General features: G+C 49.3%; 1 long non-coding RNA gene across 1 annotated transcript in view; it reads right to left on the reverse strand.

Moving 5' to 3' along the window:
- Positions 1 to 7712: 7712 nt before the first annotated feature.
- LOC101678958 overlaps positions 7713 to 18475 on the reverse strand; it is a 52917-nt gene continuing 42154 nt past the window's right edge. Inside the window, exon 4 of the long non-coding RNA XR_199459.3 lies at positions 7713 to 8578. This is a non-coding gene — a long non-coding RNA (uncharacterized LOC101678958). The remainder of the gene's footprint in view (positions 8579 to 18475) is intronic.

Below are 18475 nucleotides of genomic sequence, written 5' to 3' on the forward strand. Positions count from 1 at the left end.
GTTCGAGCTTCAACTGTGAATCTGGGGGGGAACACAAGTAGGCCCGAAGTGGGGAGAGTACTGATAAAAAGGATCATTGTAAGCAAACAGAGGTGGTGGGCAGGAGATTCCAAGAGTGGGACGTGTGGGCAGAAGCAGATGGTGCGTGTCGGAGACACTGGAAGATGCTGTGCTCCTGGCGTGGGAGATGGAGGAAGGGGCCACGAGCCAAGGAAGCAGGTGGTCTCTGGAAGGCAGAAAATGCAGAGGCACAGTCTTCCAGACGGAATGCAGCCCTGCTGACACCTTGGTTTCCCCCAGGAATTGCCATTTCGAACTGATGATCCCCAGAGCTGTAAAAGGACACGTTTGTGTTGTTTCAAGCCCTTGAATCTGTGGAAATTTGTTACAGCAGCAACAGGACACTGACGCGAGCGTCCAGCGCCCTGATCACGGACAGACACTAAGCAGAAATGCTTACAGAGTTCGATCCTCCAAACACAGTGATTGGTCCAAAGGTGGGTACGGGGCCCAGGATGAGCCAATCAGAGTCCTTCCCTGGTTTTTCTATTTAGGTCTGATGGGAAGACCTTTTTCTCCTCCATGGAGGTGTGACTTTTCCCGAACGAGTCTAGAATGGTCCAGACGTGTATTTCCTATGGCTTAGCAAAAGCCCATTGGCAGCCCAGAGACAGAAGCTACTAGAAGTGAGGAAGAGGAGGAGGGCTCCAAAGACGGCCTGAGCCCTGGGGCCCAGCCCTCCTCACCCTCTGCCCTGTTTCTAGGGCAGTTACATGAAACAGTACCAATCCCCGCCCCCTTGCCCCAGTGCTGGTTTGGAGGATCTCCTTGAGTTGCTGTCAGAATGTGAACTAGTTCAGATGAGTTTTCCTAAACTGTGTTAGGCCGATGAGGAGGGGAGCCGCTGGCGGTGGTGGGGTGGGGTGGGGTGGGCACTGAGCCTGCCCCCCCAGTTTAAAGGTGACTGAGTCCCAGTGGGGGACACCGTCTTCTGAGAGGGGCCGCGGGTACCCTGACTGCTCCCCCTCCAATACGCTGAGTGAGAGGTTGAGGTAAGGCCCGTGATTCTTTCCAGATGGGTTTGGGAACCAGGGCAGATCTGTTGGCAGAGAAACGTGGGAACGAGGAATGGAGAGAGAAGTCCACACAGGGCCAGGAGCTCGGGAAGAAGCAGATTTCCCTGCACCAGCCTATTACCAGGGGACAGAGCGGTTTGATGCCACCGGTCTATTACCAGGGGACCGACTGGTTTGATGCCACCCGTCTATTACCAGGGGACAGAGCGGTTTGATGCCAAACTGCTTGACTTCTCATCCCGTCTTTACACCTTTCAACTGACTGGTATTTGGGCAGAACGTTTCAGCTCGCTGCCCCCGACCCCCATCTGTAAAACGGAGCTCTTAATAGAAGGCATATCGCCTGGGATTACTGGGATGGTTAAATTTACAGGAGCAGCGCCTACAGAGAGAGGCACAGGCCCAGCCTCTGTATGAGCTGCTCGTGCCTCCTATGTTCTCCTTCATTACCACCTCCCAAAGGCGGTGGGGCCTCCCCGATGGAGGCAGGCAGCCCAACACTATGGCCTCAGGACCGGCCTGAGCAGCAGCCAGACTCCTCGCTCTGTCCTTTCCAAATCTGACCAGCTGCCAAGCTGAGGGACGAGCAGCACGGCCACAAGCAGCCATGGCCGCCTTCTCAGTCAGCTCCATCCAGACAGGGAGTCAGAAGATGTAACTCAACATAAAGCCTTGCCCGTTTAATTCCCACTGTAGCTGCACCATGGGGGACCCTGTTCTGCCCTTCCCCCTGGTGTTTCTCCTGCCTTGAAAGTCCGATATGGCTCCCAAGGCACTCCTAGGGTCTCTCATCGCGCCCCTGTGCTGGGGAATTCACTGCTTCAAGACTCTTGATTTCCTGAGCAGATAGTGTTTTCCAAAACTAAGGAAAAGAACGCACTTACTTGTGATGGTGTTTGGGGAGGGCTTTTCTTTCACTCCTAACGTGTTTACAATGCACCTCCCTTTTATAGGTTCTCTGATACGCTGCTTTGTGGGACCGCCGTTATAAAAGTGAATTGTGTGGATGCTGTAAATTGTTTTACAGCAACGGCAGAAACCAAAGACTTTGAATCACGGTATCCAACCTGAGCAACCCTCCCGGTGTGGGGCACCAGTCCTCTCTGAGCTGATGTCCTGCAGTGAAATTCAGGTCATAGCGAAGGGTGCCAATCTGCCCGAGGAGCTGTCTGGGCAAAGGGAACGCATGAACACAGGCTCAGAACGGGACAGCCTGGGTCACTGGCCTGAATCCTGTGTCCCACCGACACCGTGTTCCTCCTTCGGCCGACCCTGCTGCTCCGTGAGGCTAGAGCCCCCAGTAGGTGGAATCCCCTCTCCTTAAAATAAGGGTATATATGCATATCTGGCTCTGTGCCCTGCCCTCCAGTAACAATTCCACTGGCTCTGGAACATGACCTTCACCTTCTGCCGGGCGGGGCTGTGCCTCTGGGCTCAGATCCATCCGCTGTGTTCTCCAAATGCACAACATCATTCACTAGTAACAAGGGAGAGGCGGGGGAAGGGCACACATCCCGGGTTTATTCCAAGCCCATTCGCTACCTCTATGTCCAACGCCTTACGCCCTACCTCACTACGTCCAACAAAAGACGGAACTGTCTTTTATTGCTGAAAACACCTCCACCAACGGGGGACATGCAGGCTACTGAGAGCCCACTCTGCCTCGGTGTCCTCTCCGCCACTGGCCCAGGTCCCTCTGGCTTCACTCCCTCTCCTAACTCACACTCCCCAGCCGGCTAACGTCCGTGCCTTTGGATAAACTGTCCAGAGCCTGCCTCAGGTGCAGGGGATAGGCAAGACGTTCAGCAAGCTTGCCTCCAGGGTTAAAGGTGTACTGGCAAATAAATCAGTATTTTCTACACTGCGGAGGCTGTTATGAAGCATCCGTTTCTCTTCTAGAAGAAATAGACGATGCACGTATCCTTTGAGTAAAGGAAGCATAACGTATTCATTGGTTTATCCCTGCTGGGGTGGGCCACAGCCGTTTGCTCTGAGCTACAGATAAAATATCTATTGAATGAAGGAAGCGGTGACTGTCACAAAGCAGAAAGGAAAGATAAAGACTCTGACGCAGAGCCCAAGCCTGACGATCACGGGAGAAGCCACACAGACAGAAATCACAAAAAATGCGACTCCTTTCTGTTCTATGTGCGGTCCCCGACAAGGCTTGCCAGGCCGCCATCGTGCAGGGGTTGAATAGGGAAACTTTTTCTCTGTAGGAGACTCAGCTATGCGAGGACAACCCAGCGATGTCCAGGTCTTCTCCTTGCCAGGGGAATTCTCTAAAAATCCATCATTTCCAGGGCCCCCCCCCTCACACCAAACGTTTGTTAAATTAGACTCTTTAAGGGGTGAGGTCCTGGAATTTCTATTAAAATGTGTAAGCCTTTCCAGAGGGAGGCAGTGAAGACGGAAATCTCGGTCTCGGTGGTGGAAGAAAGGACTTGAAGACAGAAGACCCGTCTGGAGGTGTGTTTTCATCACTGACTAGCTCTGTGACCCCAGCAAGACAGCTCCCCACCTGGAACACTCCCTTTGCTGTACCTTGTAAAAGGTAACAGCCTCCGTCCCTTGCACCCGTCGCGGGCATGACATGGGGATCCAGCGAGTGAGGGGGCGCAGTGCTCCTTGCAAAGCGAGGGGAGGTAGAGAAGAAAGCCGCTGCTGTGATTACGGCTGGACGAACAGGCCCTTCCACACGCAGAGTTAAGCCAGTCCCCCTTCCTCCCGGGCGAGGGTCCCCTCTCTGCGTCCCAGGAGGCCGTGGACCTGAGGGAGCGGAGGGAGACCACGAGAGAGGAAAGGGCGACCCCACCTGGGGACACACCGGTTTCATTCCAGGCGGCCCCATGAGTCCTTTCCGCTGTATCCGGGCACCTGCCTCCAGGGCGCTCCCCTGGCATCCGCCTGGACCCCCTCAGGCTTTGCTCTTTCCAACTCTACGACTTTCAACCATCTCTTTGACTTCTGGCTGGAGAGTTTGGAGTGAGTGCTGGCTTCCCTCTGGAAAGTCTCCTGCATGGCACTGCACACCTGGGCAGCGGGGTGTCACAGACGGTCCCCACAAGCAGCGCCAGGTCCCAGAGCGCGTGACCCACAGGCTCGGGGACTCCATGAGCTCCCGTCCCTGGTGTGAGACACCTACCATGCAGGCTTCCTTCCTCTGCACTCACACGGACTTTGGGGGCGACCCCTCCAGCCTCACTAGGGTGCACCTGGGCCTAGACCTTGTTCTTCTAGCTATTCATACTGTTTTCTTCATTAGAAAAAAAAAAAAAATCAGTTGACTTCTCTTTCCTGTTCTTGAAGAATACTTCAACATCGAGGGGTGGTGAGGTGCCTCACATCTACCTCTCTGTCGCAATGGACATCTTGGACTTGATGCAGTTCAGGAGAGTTGGAGATCTCGAGGCAAGTGACAAGTCAAGTTCAAGAGCATGGGGCGGCAGGTGGAAGACGTCCAAGGGAGCGCCAGGTGCAGGCAGCCCTCCGATGGTGCACCTGCGACCAGAGGTCCCAGGGATGGCTGTGGGGGACATGGAGGCGGTGTTGGGGTTAGAGGCTGTGCAACCTCCCTCTGGGCTGGGCAGGTGGGCCTTGGCGCTTGCCTTTCCAACTGATGGAGGCGTCAGGTTAGGAGGATTATAAATGGAGAGCTTCTAGAGCCGCGGATGCAACTCGCGGGCTTGACGGACAGATGGCATTAAAAACCAAGAGCCATGTCTGTAGTACCCGACCCTGGACGAGAATGAGGGTACTCTCTACAGACATGGAAAACATCCCAACATCTATCATTCGGTGCCACAGCAGACTGCAGGACAATGTGCGGCCTGCTACATTCTGCATAAGATCCAGGGGTTCGGGATAGAAGGGTGACTATTCTCCTTTATTGGCACAATCAGGTAAGAGGACACAACATAAATTAACAGAAATGGTTTCCCTTCAGGTGGGAGAGCATGGGATGGGCATAAATGGGGTAAAAAGTAGATTTTGCCATGTAGTTTTGTGATTTTATTTTGAACCCCAAATTTTAAATTAGGCCCTAAAGAAACTCCTGTTTTTAGCCTTTCCTCCTTCAGGCCAGCGATCATATTCTTGAACAGTGCATGGTCTGGGCACAAAATCCATAATTTCCTGGGGCGCCTGGGTGGCTCAGTCGTTCAGCGTCTGCCTTCGGCTCAGGTCATGATCTCAGGGTCCTGGGACTGAGCCCCGCATCGGGCTCTCTGCTCAGCGGGGAGCCTGCTTCTCTCTCTCCTCCTCCCCCTGCTTGTGTTCCCTCTCTCGCTGTATCTATCTCTGTCAAATAAATAAAATCTTTAAAAAATTACATAATTTCCTAGACTCCTCAGGATCAGACCAAATGAAGAGGGTTCTCTTCCTACCACGGGTGGAGAGTATTCATGTAATACCATCTTGAAAGACTTCTCTTCGAGGAGACAATGTCTCCTCGATTCGAGGAATAAAAATATTTTCTGAGGTCTGTTATTAATATACTTCTCCTAAGGCAAAGTTGCTGAATAATTCCAAGAGCTAGGAATATCTATCAGCCTGTAATTTGTGTTTTATCTTATCTTTTCCCCCAGACCCTGAAGTGTTTTGCAGTAACACACGCTGACACACCTCACCCCAGGGAAGACAGCTGTACGCTGGCGGCTTTCGGGGGGAGAATGTGGCTTCGAGACACCCGGTGGTCTGACCGAAACTGAAGGGCCGTGTGACCCAAGGTCAGGACAATTTACGATATCCTAACCGGTCACTAGAAAGTGGGGTCGCTGCGTAGTTCCTACAGCCTACAGGACGGCCAGAGACCCCGAATGGTGGCCAGTTCCTGGGAACCCAACACAAGGGGGAACATTCTCTTCTTATCAAACGAGGACCACATCTTGGCATTTAAGGTGCTCATAAGGGGATCATGAGGGAGACAGCCCGCCTCCCTGAATCCTGAATCTCTTACCGTGTCTAGCAGCCACTGGGAAGCTGTGGACGGGACAGGTTTTCCATTTCCCAACACCGCCTGCCCCCACCCCCCAGCCCCCGTGCGAGAGAACATGCTATGGGCCGTTTGAAAAGTGCTTTGGCTCCTTCTGGGGCCCCTGGGGGGTTCAGTTGGTGAAGGGTCTGCCTTCCGCTCAGGTCATGATCCCAGCGTCCTGGGATCGAGCCCCACATCGGGCTCCCTGTTGGGCAGGAAGCCTGCTTCTCCCTCTGCCGCTCCCCCTGCTTGTGTTCCCTCTTCCGCTGTGTCTCTCTCTCCGTCAAACAAATAAAATCTTTAAATAAACAAATAAATAAAATCTTAGACGGAAAAAAGGAAAAGTGCTTTGCATTCTCCCCTTTCTGTCCGCCGGAGGAGGCAGCAGGTCGTGCTGAGAGTCTCCAGAAGTGTCCCCGCTGGGGCTCGGGTCCCTGCACACGGGAGGGCAGCCCAGAGCCCAGAGCTACTGTGCGGGGAAGAGTCTCTCCTGCTGTGTCTGAACCACGGCTCCCCCCGGGAGGATTTAACGAGTACAGTAAAATACACTGTCCTAACTGATGCAGTAAAAACGTGTAACATTCCTCAGACGCCTCCCACGTGCCAGGCGTCCCTCTAAGGATGCTTTTCACGTTATTACAGTAACACTTCAGAACGACTTCACGGGGAGTCACCCTCCCGGACTTTGGGCACGGGGGGGGGGGGACTGAGGAACAGGGGGGTTACGTAACTCGTCCCGGGTCACAGGCTCGACGTGACCAGAATGACTCGATAGCCACACCGACAAAAGTAGGCCCGACACAGCGCTCTGTAAAGTCAGTGATACATCTGTGGGTTTAATAGGCGAACATAACACCAAAGTGATCCATTCAGCTCCTGGTGCTACGCTCCTGGCTCTGGTCAGCCTGTTTTGTGATCTCGTCCCCCTGCGCCCGGGGCAGCAGAGCAGACACCAGCGAAGGCTGCGTCCGGCTCTCCTCCTTCAGGCGTTGGTGATAAAGAGGCTTGAAGAACCGGCGAACAAGATGGGGCGGTCAGTTCCTACCATCGCAGGAGTAGTTCAAGCACTACGGTCTACGCTATTTAGTACTAAAATCCATCAAAACTGTCTGAAGCGGCTTGAGATTTCAAAACGATCCAGTTTCTACTGGAGAGATAGACAATGGCATTGAAGAAATTCCCCCAAACAAAAGAATTCACATGAAGATCGGAAGGGCCTTGTCGGTGAAGTGCAGTCCTGCACCGCCCCTGAGGCGATCAGCGATCGAGTCAGGAGGCTCTAACATTCTGGAAGTGCCCACATCCCAGCAAAGGCTCACGGCAGCTACAAAGGAGAGGATGGAGGACTCTCTTGAGCATCCCCCGCGTTTATGGCATAGGATGGGGTGATAGCTTCAGGGTGCGTCCTTTCTTTGCAAACTCCTCCGGCTGTATACACGCCACACGTACAGCTTACTGCATGCTCATGGTATCTCTACAAAGTGGGCTGAAAAAAACTAATGACTTGGTGGTCACGTGGGTGGCTCAGTCGATTAAGTGTCTGTCTTAGACTCGGGTCATGATCCCAGGGTCATGAGATCGAGCCCCGCATGGAGCCCCGCATTGGGTTCCCTGCTCAGCGGAGAGCCCGATTGTTTCTTTCCCTCTGCCGCCCTCTCATGCTCTCTCTCAAATAAATACATAAAATATTTTAAAAAATAAATAAATAAAAATTTAAAAACCCAGTGACTTGGACATTCATTGGCTCCAAAGTATATTATCAAAGGCTCTCCAAGAGAGAGAATGCCATTCCTCCCTAGAGAAAGGGGGGTATCCGGTGACAACCTCCAAGGTCACCGGTAGGTGGTAGGTGACAGCAGGGGAGGTGAGGTCCTCCTAGATTTGTAGCTACACAGGTTTCCAGGGAACAGCCTGAAGCCCCATAAAACCCCGTCAGGCCTTTGAAATGCCAAAGGCTGTCGGGTGATAGTGGAAGAGCATTCGTAACCCTTCTGTGTCCCCACCAGAACGGGCTCTCAACTTCCCACCCCTTCCTTTGGTTGCTGTTATTTAAAAAAGAGGAAGACAAATGGCCAACCACGTAAGTCACGGGGCGCTGCAAAGGTCACACTAACAGAGCTGGGAGCTGCCTTTTAGAACACGTTTGAGGGATTTAAAACCTCCTTACTGTGTCCAGGATTGTAAAAAGCAAATGATAACAGGACTTGCAAGGAGCACAGAAAGCAGGAGGAGCTGACCATGTTCCCGATATCTGAAAAGCATCGGATGCTGACAGCGTGGAGACCAAACGACGCAGCTTTGGGCGGGGGACTGTGGGCACCCCCAGAGAGGAGCCCCTCGTCCCCCACCCTGAGCACAGCTCTGGGAGCAGCCAGGGGTCATGGGAACCTGTCCCGGATGTCAGGACTCAGAGTTTCATCTTGCTAGTGTGCCCACCGACAAGCGAGAAGGGTTTTGTGTTGAAGAAAACACCGAAGTGCATTATATCCCCAGGTTCTCAGGAGCTATTTCTAGAACGTTCTTCTTCCTGCCGCAGACACGAATAAATTCAAATTACTTCATTTGAAGAGATTTCCAATTCTCATTCACCCCCACCTGTTCCATGTCTGCTCGCTCCCCAACCTACCTCCCCGATTTCTGATTCAAGACATTTCTCCTGGCTGCACCAAGGTAGAATTGACGAGTAAGGAGTGTGAAAGTTTAAGGTCTGTGGTGCAATGATTTGACACATATTACATACATGCATACATTACGTACATTGTGAAATGATTACAAGTTTACACATCCAAGACCTCATATAGTTAGTGTGTGTGTGTGTGTGTGTGTGTGTGTTTGCACGCATTCACATGTGGTGAGAAGACTTCAGATCTACTCTCCTGACCAAAAGCAAACACACAAGGCAGTATCAAGTATAGCCATCACATGCACATCCAGTTCCTAGAACTTACTCATCTCATAACTGAAAATTTGCACCTTTGCCAACATTTCAAGGCATTGTCATTACATCCTATTTTTTCTTTTTTTTAAAAAAGTAATCTCTACCCACAATGTGGGCCTTGAACTCAAACGCTGAGATCAAGAGTCGGATGTCTCTACTGACTGAGACAGACATGGAATCCCAAACACAGTCCGTTTTAACCACAGGATAAGAACTAGCTTTGGAAATCTTTTTTTTTTTTTCTTTTATAAGATTTTTTTAAAATTTAATTTAATTTTTGTGTGTCAGTGTTCTGAAAGTCATTGTTTATGCGCCACACCCAGTGCTCGATGCACTACGAGTCCTCCTTCATACCCACCACCAACCCCCCAACCCCCTTCCTTCCAAAACCCTCAGTTTGTTTCTCAGAGTCCACAGTCTCTCACGGTTCATCCACCCCCAAGATTCCCCCATCGCACTTCTCTCCATCTCCCAGTGTCCTCTGTGTTATTCCTTCTGCTCCACAAGTAAGTGAAACCACATGATAATTGACTCTCTCTGCTTGACTTATTTCCCTCAGCTTTATCTCCTCCAGTCCCGTCCATGTTGCTACAAAAGTTGGGTATTCATCCTTTCTGAAGGAGGCATCATACTCCATAGTGCATATGGACCACATCTTCTTTATCCATTTGTCCGTTGAAGTGCATCTTGGTTCTTTCCACAGTTTGGCGACTGTGGCCATTGCTGCTATGAACATTCTTTTCACTACATCTGTATCTTTGGGGTAGATTTTATTTACTTATTTGAGAGAGTAAGTGCGCGAGAGCGTGAGAGTATGCACAAGAGCATGAGCAGGGGAGAAGGGCAGAGAGAGAGGGAGAAGCAGACCCCCACTGAGGAGGGACCCCGATGCAGGGCTTGATCCCAGGACCCTGAGATGATCCCAGGACCCTGAGATCATGACCTGAGCCGAAGGCAGATGCTTAACCAACTGAGCCACGCAAGTGCCCCAGCTTTGAAAATCTTAAGCCTCTTTTCATGCAAAAGAAATGAAAGCCTTATTATAAGTTGCTGTGTTCAATTGTGTTTGCTATTAAAAGGGCTGGTAAGAATCCACGGCTGTCTTCTTGTACACAGCCTGAGAATTTATCCTCTCAGAACAAAACTGAAGAATCCCTTCATTTGAAAGGCTAAGATATGGGAAAACCTGAATTTGCATGAGCAAAAACCACACAAACAAAAAACAAAACCTCAAATTCATCTAACTGTAACAGAATTCAAAATCCGATTTACAAAATGTCATTTATCCATAATTTTTCCAGCATCACTATCTAGGAATAGTTCATGAGATACTGTTGGACACATAAGCAGGAGCTAAAATTAAAAAAAAAAAAAAAATCCGTATATGGTCCAGGCAAATAACAGGAATCCGTGAAGCAGGCTTGGGATCAGTGTGAGAGGACGCCATCCACTGCGGCCAGCGGGAGTGAGTCTGCTTCCACCAGGAGGACAGCCCTGATCAGATGGGCCTAATTGTCGCCAGATGGGAATGCTGACACAGTGCCTGCGAATTTTCAAATTTTTCAAGAAAAACAAGAAATTGAGAATCTTTTTATTTTTCACTATTGGTTAAAAAAAAATCTAATGTTTTCAAGAAATTGAGACTCTCCTATTGAGACTCTCCCAGTTTTTCATTATCGGTAAGAAAAAAAAAAAAATCATCAAATGTTTTCTAAAGCAAACAATGCAGATCTGAAGCTATCTTTGCCTCAAGAATCATCATTTTGTAACCCCTGATTGGGCCATTTTGATTCCACCAGAAAGGCACTGATGCGGCGATTTCATTTTTTCCTATTAGTTTGTTCACTTGCTTAAGTGTAAAAACTTCGGAGCACCCATCTTGGCCTCATTTGCATTACACTCCAGTCCTTATTACAAGTTCCTTCCAGCTCCACGCTCTGCCAGAAACAGGAGGTGGGTTTCACCCCACTTGCATGTCAAAGCGATCTCCACTGGCAGCTGGAGAGAGCTCTCTCTTGAGAAGGAATGCGCGCTCACGGGAAGCAGCACTGGGACTGGTCAGCTACGTCTGCCACGAGCACACGCTAGCGAGGATGGCCACACGCGTGTCTCATCTCTGCCATTCTGGGCTCGCAAATAGAGTCCAAATTCCAACACACATTTCAAAGTTTCTGAAGACCTCACCCATATGTATAGCCTCATATGCTGCCGATACCTTTCTCCCAATGTGTACCTCATACAACCTCCCTCCCTTGCACTCAAGTACAAAAAGATGGATCACATACCACATTCCTACATGCCCCAACTTTTGATACGAGCTTCACTGTCCAAAATGCCATCCTTGCTTAACCTTGTTTGCCTGCTCAGCTCCCACGCAAATTCACCACTGGAGTCAAAGGCACTTCCTTTGTGTATTTTCCCTAGCTCTCTGGTTTTGATTCTTCTATGTCCCACTATGCTTTGTGCCCATGTTTACAGGGAATTTTTTTAAATGGTCTTATGTCTCTCTTAATACAGTGTGAACTATTCAGGGTCACAAATCATGTCTTAATCACCTGTGTATCCTTAGGATCTAGGCAGAAACAGATCCTGTGCTTTTGGATGGACGGGTGGGTGGGTGGGTAGATGGATAGATGGATGGATTGATGAAAGGTGGATGGATGGATGGTTGGATGGATGGTTGGACAGACAGGTGGGTGGGTGGATGGTTGGTTGGATGGATGGATGGATGGATGGATGGATGGTTGGACAGACAGGTGGGTGGATGGATGGATGGATGGATGGTTGGACAGATAAGTGGATGGATGGATGGATGGTTGGATGGATGGATGGTTGGATGGTTGGATGGACAGGTGGATGGATGGATGATTGGATGGATGGATGGACAGGTGGATGGATGGATGATTGGATGGATGGATGGATGGATGGTTGGACAGACAGGTGGGTGGGTGGATGGTTGGTTGGATGGATGGATGGATGGATGGATGGATGGATGGATGGTTGGACAGACAGGTGGGTGGATGGATGGATGGATGGATGGACAAGTGGATGGATGGATGGATGGATGGTTGGACAGATAGATGGGAGGATGGGCGGATGAGTTGATGGGTAGATGGGTGGCTGGACGGATAAAGTGATTACTCCATACCACACAGAAATGCAAGTCAATGACCTCTCTTAATTGGTTATTCGTGTGATTCTGTCACAATTTCGGCCATGTCCACATATTAGAAATCACTCACAATTTTTATGTGACACTGCAAAGAACACAGCCTAGTATGGTGCTCTAAATTTAGAAAGTGAGGAACTCGGCTGCTGCTTCGTGACCCGATCTCTCTCCTTCCATCTGCTGAGATGAAAGGCAATGTTTACGTGCCAAAGTTTGACATCCATGGACACACCTGCCCACATACCTATAATCCCAGCACTCATTTCCCTTAGCCATTGATTTCATGTTGTACTTACACTAATTTCTGACACATATTCAAATACATATTAAATAAAAACACAAGCGTGTCCCTATACCAACAAAATCCACATTACAGACCTCCAGTGGCATATGCACCAGGCTTGGGGAAACAATGATTTAAGTGAGTTGTTCTTGAAAGCACACCATTTGACACATTGCACGGACGAGCCATCCATCATGCTGAAGATGCCGTTGACTTGAGGATATCTTCTTTATGGACAATTAAGCAGAATCCCCAGGAATACAGCACTTCCTCCTTGGAGGAAGATCATGAAGATCGCTCAAACAGATGGTGTGACACACAGTCCTTATATCCTAAATAACAGCCTCTCGCAGCCGATGCAGAGCAGTTTTATTGGAACAAGACTGCAGCCTGCATAATGCTCTTTTATTCCTTTACAAATGGAATTAGTTATCGATTCTCCCTTTTATCACAGAGAAGTACAATTCACAATCACAGTAATCATTTTTAATATATGGACACCCATGCCTAATGGCCCCTGGGCATCCTTGTCGAAGGAGGTCACCAGCACCGCCTACCACAAAGAAGCCGGTTGCCCCACTAAATGCTAGAGTAGGCAAGCAGGCTGGGTGACGTCAAGGCCCAGAATAGCCTGCAGAACACACAGAGATAGAGCCTTCTCCAGGAAAGAGGTTCGGGTGCTTTGTCTGATCTTGTGCACTGAAATCCTGTGTGCCCATCCGAGCGCCGCTTCCTTTGTCCACCAAGAATACATGTCCCTGTTCCAAAAGGAGGCAAAGGAAGCACAGAGCTCCAATTCTGTAGTGTCTCCCTCACTCCACACCTAAATCCCAAGTTGGCTGCCCGACGCTACAATCTCAGCTACTTCGTGTCTTTTTAGCATCCTTTATCTTAGTAATAATTATAATGAAAATAAAAGCAAAATAGCCCCATTGATTAAAACTGAGTTCCTTTCAAGGTGAGTTCATTCAACCATTGTGGTTATTCCTAAACCTCGGCCATTTGTATGCCGTATTCCTGACCATCTCCATATCTGGCACCACCTTTAATACCAGTTTAATGCTTCTTAAGAATTCCCTTTAAATCGACTTGGTTCTCTTTTCTTGAATCAAAGGCTAAAGCCTTATCCGTGAAGGTATATACTGAAAAACCCCACCCAAGTATTATTTTTAAAAAGGATATCGGTTTCTTCCAAACCATTTGACTTCACTTTAGAGAATTACCTCGTTCGACTACCAGTCTTTTGAGGAGTGTGTTAGCTATTAAATTATTTCCCTTCATTGCCAAGCCCCCCCCATATCCTCCGCATTGCAAAAGTGGGTATGGGTCCTTTAGACATGTTTCCACTGCTAGCACGTACAACCATAAGCTTTGTCTAGTGTGACAGGAGGAGCATCGTAGGGGGAATGAGCTCCGCTCCTTGATGGAAACAGAGGCCCTTCTGCATCCCGCCTATGGGGGTCACGGGGCACAGGGAGAAATGAGGCAGACGTGCAGCGTGTTGGGACTCAGAGTCGTTTGTCTCTGGCCCTGGAGTCTCGTGTCTTCTGTAAGCAGTCCTGGAAAACGTGGAAGATAGATTGCTGCAATCTCAGCCCCTCTGTGATTCTGGACGGTGGCATGGAGAGACCCTCCCCAAGGAAATGTGTACAGAGGAAGGTCTTTTGGGGCCTTGTTGGCCTAGAGGGGGAGCTCTGGGCCAACAAGGCACTTGTTTACATTTAAACAAGTAAAGGCCCCAGAACCTGTGGCGACCACATCATTCCCGTCCTGCTGGGTCATTAACCTTTCAACCGGATTATCCCATAATTACTTTTTCTTCCCCCCCCCCCACTTGAGTGTTCCAGTGGATTTTTCTTCCTCAGAAAGAAGAAAGAAACCTCTCAAGGATTTCTTGTCCTCTCCAATCCACATCCTGCCAACTTTCATTTATTTCCAGGACTTTCTTAAGATCTTCTCCCAATTAACATTCCCTAGTGCTTCTCCAGTGGTGACAGGATACAGTCCACCCTTGACTGATGTGACTGTCCCAGTCTGGCCCCTATGCCCTCCCCACCTCACCCCCTGACCTGCCCCCTGTAATCTGTGCACTCCTGCCACGGAGGCAAGATTTTATTAAAGCTATTCCTTGGGGACCCTGGGGATCTCAGTCAGTGAAGCAGCTGCCTTCAGCTCAGGTGAATCTCAGGATCCTGGGATCAAGCCCAGGATCAGGTTCCCTGCTCAGAGGGGACCCCGCTTCTCCTTCGCCCTCTGTCCGCTCCCCACCACCACCACCACTCATGCCCTGTGCTCTCTCAATCTCTCTCTCTCTCAAATAAATAAATCTGTTCCTTCGAGAGGAGACTCTTTTTTCTCTACCTACTTCACGCTCATATAACCATTAAGACCAAATTCAGACTTTGCCCTAAGTCATCAACATAGAGTTTAGTAACAACCAATTCTACGTTTATGCTTCTTCCACTTCCGAATTCTCAAAAAAGTTTCCAGTAACTTAGAGTCAATGCCTTTGTGTCTTAATTTCCCACATCGGTGGCTAAGCTTGGAAACCGCTTCACGTCTGCAACTTGTTTTTCTGGAGCAAAAACCCTTGCAGAAGGGCTCTCATTTTCTGTGACTGCCTGCCAGTGCCTCCACTCTCTGCAGGCCAGGCATGGATCCCCGTGCAGAGCAGCGGGTGCTCGAGCCAGCCCTCGACAGTTCTCCCTGCCAGCAACCGGCCTGGGCTGTAGGCTCGGAGCCCAAGCAGGGTGAGAGCTCTTCCCCAGGAAGCTCAAACTGGAACTGGTACTAAAATGCCTTACTTCATCCTATTCTAAGTCTGCACAAATAAGAACCTCATTGTGCATTTGGCCTCAATATCTTCCTTGTGGAAGAGTTAGTTCGTCTGGGGAAATAAAACTGCTGCATAGAAAAGAAAGAGGAAGAACCCCGACGTGGGTCATCTTCTTCTAACTGTCACCACGAGGACCCCCATGTCTGTTGGCGGATAAATTCTTCCTTACCCAACTGTTCTGGGAGGCTAGGAACCTGGATTCGTTCACTTTTCCTGCTAATCCTGAAGGCTGTTCCGGTGCCCTGCTCTCCCTATCGAGGAGAATCTACATTGTGGGGAATCGGTGTTGGCCCTACAAAGAGGGGAGATTTTGCTTCCGGTCAATGGATTTCCATGTGCACATTGCCCGCACCAGAACCAACGGTGAATGCATTTCATTCATCCCGTCTGTCCCTGTTCTTATGATCATTACAGCCGATCTTTACAGTTAAATCTGGGAACTACAGGGCCCATTAGACTTGACTTTCTGAAATAACTCTGTTAGGGTTTCATGTTTTATTCAGACTAGAAATGGGGTCCTATCGATTGAGCTCCAAATATCGCACTCTTCGATTAGAGTGGCTGTTTACTTTCCTGCGAGCTTTGGGGCTTTGTGAGACAGGCCGCCGTCACTAACGTTCTATAGATTAGTGCAAATTGCTGATTTTTCTTCAGTGGACCAGTGAACAATGCACACAAGTAGATTCCCATTGATCCAAACAAAAAGGATGTCTTCTTTAGCAAGGAGAGGTCCCGGTAGTCTCTGGCCATCTGTTTCCTTTCGGCCAACAGTAAGATGCGATTGCTGTGTGAAGAGAATGACTCTGGTGTACTGGGTGGTCCAAGAAGAAAGTGTTTGCTCTTGCCCAGTCTTTTCCAGGGAGTCAAATTGTCATTTTAAAGCCTGATTAACCACAGCATGCATGGGTACCATATCCTGATTAACCACAGCATGCATGGGTACCATATCCTGATTAACCACAGCATCCGTGGGTACCATATCCTGATTAACCACAGCATCCATGGGTACTATATCCTGATTAACCACAGCATCCGTGGGTACCATATCCTGATTAACCACAGCATGCATGGGTACCATATCCTGATTAACCACAGCATGCATGGGTACCATATCCTGATTAACCACAGCATCCGTGGGTACCATATCCTGATTAACCACAGCATCCATGGGTACTATATCCTGATTAACCACAGCATCCGTGGGTACCATATCCTGATTAACCACAGCATCCATGGGTACCATATCCTGATTAACCACAGCATCCGTGGGTACCATACCCTGATTAACCACAGCATCCATGGGTACCATATCCTGATTAACCACAGCATCCATGGGTACCATATCTTGATTAACCACAGCATCCATGGGTACCATATCCTTCAGCCTTCTGTGGAAAGATGCTGGGTACCTGCCATCATCTCCAAAGCACAAAGAACACAGCCTAACTCCAATGAGAAATCCTTGAAATCCACTAAGTCTTTTATAAATGTTATGGAATGGATCATGGCCTCCACCACACACCCAACAGAGCACATATCCCAGAGTAAGGTAAATCCAAAATCAAGATCCATTTCCATTAGACACGAAGCCGTTCTGAGCCTTCATCTCCTTGTCCAGAAAATCAAGGCAATATTACTCATTATAAATAATTAGTATGACTTTCCCATGAAGCAACCCACCCAGAGTGTCAAGCCCCTGGAAGATATGTGGTAAATCTGAGTCTCTGATCTGTCCTGCTTCAGAATTGGGGGGTGGGGGGTGAGGAAGAGCCGTCTGAAAGAAGGGGGGGGGATTGGAAAATTTTAAACCAATAATTCTTAGTAAGAAGACTGACAGATTCTCATTTAGATTTACCAGCTCTCTGAATATATGATGTGGACCTAGATCTTGGCCACAGGGGAGAGGCAAGGTGTTGGGGGAGGCCCTGCTGTCCAACCGCGGGAAGACACAGTGGCACACAGTTGTAACGGTCGCTCGTTACAAGCCCTGGATGGCACATATTTACTTATACGGGGAGATAAAGCCCCCTTGCATTCCATAGATGGTTAGGGGCCATAAGAATTTTTTCTGCGTGAGGTGGCCGGGCGAGATACTGCCACCACTTTTTGGCAGAAGAGTAAAATGAAGGCAGAGATGCTCGGTGGTTGGCTAACGGCAGGTGGGCGGCACCAATAGAGCAAAGCAGGAGGTGACGCCCTGATCTATCGGGTTTTTCCTATTATCCATCTTTTTATAAAAAAAAAAAGAAAGAAAGAAAGAAATCTGTATGAAAAGAATGTGCAATCATAGGGACGATTATTAACGGTTATTGGTGGCTTACCATTTGGCAGACTCTGTAATAGGTTATTTTTAATACACTTTTGCCATGGTTAATTTCATGTGTCAGCCTGACTGGGCTGAGGGGCGCCCCGACAGCTGGTCAGACATTATTTATGGGTGTGTCTGTGAGGGTGATTCTGGACAAGATTAGCCTTTGAATCCGCAGCATTTCCTGGGCCTCTGGCTTGCACAGGACAGATCGCGGAACTTCTCAGCCTGCATAATTTGATGAATCCATCTCTCATAACAAACCTCTTTCTATCTGTCTGCATATAGTGTATGAGTTCTGTTTGTCCAGAGAAGCTTAATGTAACTGTTTTGTTTAAGGCATCACAAATTTCTGGTGGGGACCCGATACTCCAGGCCGCAGTTCCTTCTGCCCCGGGAAAGGCTGCAGTATTGGGAAGGAGAACTGTAGCCAGCAAATCTGCAATTTCCCATAAGTCCTGTGATCACCAGCACGCGGGGCTGTGGATGGGGGGTACGGGACACGCAAGCCCCACAGTGGGTTCTCAGATAATGGATGTCTAGGATGTTTGTGCACATCAAGAGTGTAACCCACGTGTTCACTGAACGATACACTCAAAGGATGTTAGGCCCTATTTGATTTACTCGCCTCCCCGCGCTGGGTGACATGTCTCCTGGGCCGTGGCAAGGCTGAAACCCCTGGTTAACAAGCAGAGCTGCTGGCCAGAGGAAGTGTTCGAAGTTGACTTTATTCAGAATGTGGGCCAGTGCTTTAAATTGGGGGGGGGGGGAATCACGTAAGGTCGGGACAACAGGGCTTTAGCAAAGGTCCGTAACACAGAGACACCTGATTTGTCACCGCGCTGACTGATCTGGGAGAGGTGACCTTCCAGAAGGCAGACGCACGCCGT

Source organism: Mustela putorius, unplaced genomic scaffold, assembly GCF_011764305.1.
Source record: "Mustela putorius furo isolate JIRA1106 unplaced genomic scaffold, ASM1176430v1.1 tig00537248_pilon_pilon_pilon, whole genome shotgun sequence".
NCBI lineage: Eukaryota > Metazoa > Chordata > Mammalia > Carnivora > Mustelidae > Mustela > Mustela putorius.